This window comes from Pistacia vera, unplaced genomic scaffold (assembly GCF_008641045.1).
Source record: "Pistacia vera cultivar Batoury unplaced genomic scaffold, PisVer_v2 Contig660, whole genome shotgun sequence".
NCBI lineage: Eukaryota > Viridiplantae > Streptophyta > Magnoliopsida > Sapindales > Anacardiaceae > Pistacia > Pistacia vera.
The window spans coordinates 1,521,938-1,529,295 of NW_022196513.1; the positions used below are offsets into that span (position 1 = coordinate 1,521,938).

At 32.8% G+C, this 7,358-nt stretch overlaps 1 non-coding gene across 1 annotated transcript; it reads left to right on the forward strand.

Moving 5' to 3' along the window:
* Positions 1–1,618: 1,618 nt before the first annotated feature.
* On the forward strand, positions 1,619–1,725 carry LOC116112389. The gene has a single exon (XR_004125241.1). It is a non-coding gene; the product is annotated as a small nucleolar RNA R71 (small nucleolar RNA).
* Positions 1,726–7,358: the final 5,633 nt, after the last annotated feature.

The window sequence follows — 7,358 nt, forward strand, 5'->3', positions numbered from 1 at the left end:
ATAAGTGCTCTCCCCGTGGCTAAAAATGGTCGGCCCAAAATAAGAGGAATTTCCTTATCCTCTTTCCATGTCCAACACCACAAAATTTGCTGGAAAAATTATCTTTCCCACCTTCACCAACACATCCTCTATTATCCCCCTCGGGTGTTTTATTGACCTATCCGCTAGTTGCAATGACATGGTCGTTGGCTTCACTTCACCAATTCCCAATCTCCTGAAAACAGAAAAGGGCATCAAATTAATACTAGCTCCTAGATCACACAAAAACATGATCAAATGCAATATCTCCTATAATACAAGAAATAGTAAAACTCCCTGGATCTTTGAGCTTTGGAGGTAACTTCTTTTGGAGGATGGCACTACACTCCTCCGTGAACATCACCGTTTCCTCATCGTCTAACTTCCTTTTGTTCGATAAGATTTCCTTGAGGAACTTCGCATAGCTCGGCATCTGCTGCAATGCATCTGCAAAAGAAATATTAATATGCAATTTTTTAAAAATTTCAATAAACTTTGAAAATTGCTTATCCTGATTCTTTTTCTTCAATATCTGAGGAAAAGGCATAGGTGGGGTGTGATGTGCCAACTCTGGTGGTATCTCGAGAAATGGCAATTTCTCTTTTTTCTTTTTCCTTTCATCCAAACCAATTGGTTTCTCTTCAGCAACAATCTCTTCATCAACTTCCTCATCAGAATCTTCCTTTCCGGGTTGCTCTACCTCCTCGGTAGCTTGCTCTGCCTCTTCCAAAAAAGTCTCACTTCTCAACATTATGGCATTTGCTTGCTCAAGTGGGTTAGTTACTGTATTTCTTGGTAAGTAACCCTGCAGTCTCTCATTATGCTTCTCGGCCAATTGGCCCATCTGTACTTCAAGATTTCAAATGGACGCTCCTTGATTTTAGAAATCGTCCTCATCTCATTCATGAATCCCGTTGTCTCTTGCATAAATTTCCCAAACATATCTTCCAACTTTGTCACTCTTGAATCTCCCGATTGATTATTCACCCCTGGTTGGTTATTTGGAACTGTCCTCTGGTTCCATTAGTTATTTTGCTGGTTCTGATTTCCCTAAGCTAGATTTGGATGATTTCTTCACCCCGGGTTGTATGTGTTGGAGTATGAGTTGTTTGGTTGTCTCTGATTTCCTGCCAAGTAATTTACTTACTCCGTTGATGAAGATGACGAAGCAAATGTGTTCCCAACTTGACACTCGCTGCTTACATGGTTTCCTGCATAGAAATCACAAGTTAGTTGAGGCGCTTGAATAGAATTTACGAAATCACAAGTTAGTTGAGGTGCTTGAATAGAATTTACGAAATCACAAATTAGTTGAGGTGCTTGAATAGAATTTACCTGCATTGTTCCCAACTATTTCTGAAGTGCTGTGAGTTGGGTTGAGATGGCTATAAAGGCATCAACTTCATGAAGACCCGAAGATTTCCTTGGTGTTGCTCTCTTATTTGGTCTTTGATAGTTGTTGCTTGCCAAAACCTCAAGTAACTCATATGCCTCTTCTGTTGTCTTATTCTACAGGGCCCCTCCTGAAGCTACATCCACCATGGTTTGTACATTACTCATCAATCCATTATAGAATGTTTGGACTTGAAGCCAAACTGGCAAACCATGGTGTGGGCATTTCCTCATTAACTCCTTGTATCTCTCCCAAGCCTCATACAATGACTCGGAATCATCTTGTAGAAATGATGTGATATCATTTCTGAGTTTTGCTGATTTAGCTGGAGGGAAAAACTTAGTAAGGAATTTCTGTGCGAGATCATTCCAAGTTGTGATAGTTCCTGGTGGTGGTGGTAGTGCCATTAACCATCCCTTTGCTTTATCTCCCAATGAAAATGGGAATAACCGCAACCTAATAGCGTCATCCGCCACTCCGTTCGACTTGAATGTGTCACAAATTTCCAAGAAATTTGCAATGTACTGGTTTGGATTTTCCTTCAAATCACCATTAAATCTAACCGACTGCTGGATCACTTGGATGATTGCCGGCTTGATCTTGAAGTTTTTTGCTTGCACTGTAGGTCTAGTAATGCTCGACCCACTACCATTCACTGTGGGAACTAAAAATCCCCTCAGTGTCCTGTTTTCTGGTTCTGCTATTTCAACAAAAATTTCTTCTATTTCAACAACTAAATCCTCTCTTTCTCTTCTCTCTCTGTTACGTCGTCTGATGGTTCTCTCAATCTCAGGATCAACAGGGACCACTGGTTGACGTCTAGTTCTTCACATAAACTGCAAAAACAGAAATGAAGGAAAGTGAGATCACAAACCAACTGAAAATTAAAAACAAAAATAAAAACAAAAAATGAAAAAAAATAAAAAAAAAAAAAAAAAACTCCAATCTAGCTAACTAAAGAAAGACTCAATGTTAACTTAAAACATATCCCCGGCAACGGCGCCAAAAACTTGATGCGTGTTTCCTACAACATGCAATATGTAGCAAGTATACTAATTGCACAAGTAATATAATGATGAGTGAGTATCGTTCCCACGAGGATTGTTAGCTAAGCATTAAGTATTCTACTGTTCTCAAGTTGGAGCAATCGACTTCTTTGGATAATGGGAGCAATTTTAATTAACGAAAGCAAAATCTGAAATAACTGACTAAGATATAACTATGAAATGCGAGATAAAGAAATTACGAATAAAAATCAATTCAATTAAAAAGGGTAGGGTTTTGACTTCATTCGGACTTTATGGGTTAAACCTAAAAATTAAACTACATTCACATTCATATATATTAGTTGTAAATCGAACTCACTAAGGTGTTAAACATACCTTCTTAGGCTATGTTTCCTATTCTTCCTTATTAACTTTCTGCACCCAACAAATTGAAAGTTGACAATTCCAAACTCATTAAGCATAAGAATCCTATAGTGATTTCATTAATTCTTGAATCTATCTCTAGCATCCAATACTATAATGGTGTTTACCTAAGAAGCCTAACATGATTCATTTCTCAATCTCATCATGCTCATCGCATAACGCATTAAAACTCAGAGCAACACACAATCAAAGCATAGTCATATAAACATAAAATAATCAATCACTTAACCCATTAAAATCCGAATTACAATCAAAACCCTAATCCAAGATGGGTTAGTTCATAGCTAAATCAACACTACAAATAAGAAAAACGATAATATTCAAGTTCAACATAATGAAAAGTAAGAGAAAAGACAAGAAATCTCCCCAAATGATGAATTCCTTGGTTCAAAATCGAATCTTCACCCTCCTAATCGCTGAATCTCTCTAAGCTTAATCAAAGAAATTGTAAAAGTTGCTAAACCTACTTCCTTGACCACCCTGGGCAAAAAGGTTAAGTGTTTCTTTTATACCTCGCCCAAAATTCTAAGAAAAACACGCACAAAGTAAAACTGTGCGTTTCACAAAACTGGAATTTACGACAGTCACCGTGGCGAAGAAGAAATTTCGCCGCTACAAAGAACCCAACAGATCTGGTGCATGACTGGCTTACTTTGCTGCGGCAAAGACAAATCCTTCGCCGCGGCGAAGCTTCTTGAAAAGTTCTAAAATTATAGAACTGCCACTCTGCTTGCATCTTCGCTTGATTTTTTGATTCTCGGTGCTCTCCCTTTGGAACAAGCCTCATCGTGCTTTATCCTGCTTCAGAACTCACTTACCTTCTGAGATCCGCTAACTTCTGAGTCAAAAATAACAAATTTTGTCCTCATTTGCTAAAAAATGTCCATTCTAACCTGAAACACGAAATGTAAAGAATTAAGCAGCAATTCAGGTCAAAATGCACCAGAAAGTATCTGAAATCTGAATAAAAAGTCTAATGAAAATTGTATAATCCACGGATTATCATATTCACTGCAGATTCTTCTGGTTGTGATGTTTTGTCAGCCATCTTTGAATTAAGTTTTGGAGAAGAAATGAACAATTACAGTGTATAGTATCTGAAGAAAGTTAAATGGGTGATTGATGTCAGAGCAATATTTATAGGAGAATAGGATACGAAAAGGTGGAATATGAGCAAACATCTGGTAATAAATAAACGTGTCGATCGAAAAAGGGTTAATAATTGTTTGTAAAAGGTAATACAAAACATTAGTAGACTATCTATACAATATTAAAGAAAATTATAATAAATATTTTGTTAAGTGTGTAGCATATTAGTTAGGTAGTTAATAATGGTTTGACAATATGTTTAGTTATTATGATAAACAAACAATGTGATTTACTAATAATAAAATCTTATCGATACATTTTCAAAGAATGGACAATAAATATTTTGTCAAGTATCAAAATAATATTTATAGGAGTACAATATACGAAAAGGTTGGATATGAACAAACATCTGGTAATAAATAAATATGTCAATCGAAAAAGTGTTAATAATAGTTTGGATAAGGTGATACGAAATGTTAGTAGAGTATCTGGGGTACTGTATCACTCAATATGAAAGTTGCTCTGGAAAATTAACAGACATCTAACTAAAGATAACACGTTGATTGAAAAAGTGTTGACAACTAGTAGTAAAACTATTTGAAGTGCATTAAAGGAGAACTTAATAAATAGTTAACAATGGTTCGGGAGGTGGGTTTCCAAAATATGTTGTGGTTCGGCATAGAATTCAATCTAATGAATAATGGAATGGAAATTTATTTTTATATGTTATAGGAACAATATTTAGATTGCTGTTTGTCGAATATTTTTTATTATTTGAAATTGTCATAATCATTGGTATTTAATATTTTTATTAAATATTGTTTACCTATTACTGATCATTGTAATCTTGTGATGAATTTCTCTTTATAAGTTATTAAATATTTGGATCAATCGTTGATAATTGAAAGAGTTTTAACTTTTATTTTTAGATTAAACTAAAAAGCATTTGAAATCTGTACATGTGCAAGAAATTACACACGAAACTTACTAAAAATAAAATTTCATACAGAGTATCCACGTTACATCTATGAAATGTGATATTTTCTGGTGACGTTGATCTATCCCAGTGTATACGATTTTGGTTGTTCTTGTTGCAAGTCCCAAATATTCGTTTCTTAATGAGAATTGTGGTAGTTGGAGTCAGGGACTTTAATTCTTTACTGCAATATTCCAGTTTGTAGAAATGATTAGTTAGTTTTAATAATTTCATTAGAATTTGTATACCTCTGTTGTCATGTACAGTAAGCAGAGCAACGACAGTGGGATACATTGCTTGCATGTTATATTTTTGGCAAACTACAATAAGTAATTTCAATCCCATATATGTATCATGTTCGATGAAGGAAAAATGTGTTCCCAACAGTAGCAAAGCTTGTTTATTTTCTGCTTCTGCAAGTGTCTTCAAAATTGAAAGTCCCGCTGTTGTTATTGTTAGTAGTTTTGTTGTTGTTTTGAAGTATCCATTCTTTGTAATATTTGTTTTATGTTTTCTCGTTTGTTTAGAGATTTGCACCTGTGAATTGTACGGTAAGTAATGGTTTTGAAGCACAAGATTCATAATAGTTGAAAAAAAAATCCACATTTGGGAATGATAATACCATTACCTTATGATTAAACAACTAAGAATAAATAAGTGTACCAAATATGACTTACTTAAATATGGATCCTAAAATGCATTTTGTTTTTTGTGTATTAGAAAACTATTAACAACTAAAGATGCAGATCATTTGGGTGAGTCATTTCTATGGTTAATCGTTATTGTTATAAGACTAGTGCGGAACAAAGTACAATCTTATTGTTATTAGTTGTATATTTAAATATTTTGTATAATATCATTTTTGGTGTGAGTAAGAAAATAATGAAATCAATAGATTAATGAAATACAATGGCTTTAGTAAAACTTACATTAATCGTATTGCTTGTAAAGTGGTATGATCTTTGTCGGTTGCTTTTACAATGATTCATTGTAGAATTTTTTACAGTAATTGTAATAGACCTGTGGGTTGTTTTTTGGTTAATTTTAAAGGAATCATGATGTCTTGGTGGTGGTTTCTAGATGCAAGTATATGGAAATTATGTTGTTGATACGGTATTTGTGGTTTATATAGTTCGCGTGTAGGTAGCGTACATTTTTTTTCTTCCTTTTTTTGGTGTTTCAACTGCTTAGATAATGTTCTGTTTGTTATTAATAGGAGCCAGTGTTCTCATTCGAATCTGGTTTTTAATAGTTTTGTAAAATAATGATAGTTGTATTAATCATTTAATGTCAAGTCTTACTTATATTTAAATGTAAACAGTTTGTATTCATGTTAATTTCTATATAGGTATATTAAATATTTTAGATATTTGATTAGTACGCATATTGTTCTATATGAGATATCATCAAAATATCAATCACATCAATCAAAAAGTATAATGAGAAGGGTATTGTTGTTATTGATAGATGTGTTATGTTTAATTAGGATACAAAAGAAACAGATGTGTTCAGCTAGTCTTCTCAACTTGAATGAGTGATTTAAGTTCATATCACTTTAATGTTATGTTAATTAATTATTTAAAATTTAAAAGTATTTATTTGTTTTTTGAGAATACAAAAGGTGCTTTGGGAAAACCAATAAATGTCTAGTAATAAGTAAACATATTGATTGAAAAAACATTAATAACTTTTTGGATAAGAGGATATGAAACGATAGTAAACGTAATAAATACTTTGTTAAGTATTCAAGTAAGAAACGATTCAAGTAAGAAACGTCATTATGATATTATGGCTGGATTTTGAATAATGGTTTAGGGTTTAGTGTGATGTTATCACATAACAAAATCAAATTTAATTTGGTTGATAAAAAAAAAAAATTGATTTATCTTAACGTGTTACTTGAGGTTGTAAACAAATTTATCGTAACAAAATAAAGAAATTAGATTAAGAGATGATAATTGTTAGATTATACAAGTTTTAGAGTAAAAATAACTTCTATATATGTACAGAGTTGTGTTAATAGTTAATATTATAAAGATTCATTATTTGAACTTAAAATTTATATTGAGTTCATTTTTACGTTTGACATTGACCGGTAAATTTTTTTCTCACAGTATAGGATTCTTTGCAGTCAAGATGATTTATCTATCTAATGTACTTATATAATTATTATTAGTACTGATTCAGTGTGTGAAGATGGAAGAATTAAATAAAAAATAAGGTGTTATCATGGAGCACAATTTTCAATCAATTAATGAGTACACTAAAATTGAGATAAAATTCAATATAGAGAATAAAACTTTTATTATAAAAGAAATAAGTACATCGCTTTTTCATACTGTGAAGTGGGTTTGGACGATATAGTCTTTATTTTCTATTTTTCTTATAGTTGTTTAGTTCCTCTAGTGCATATGCATATCTCTTTTGTTTAGGTTATGAATAATATCTATGG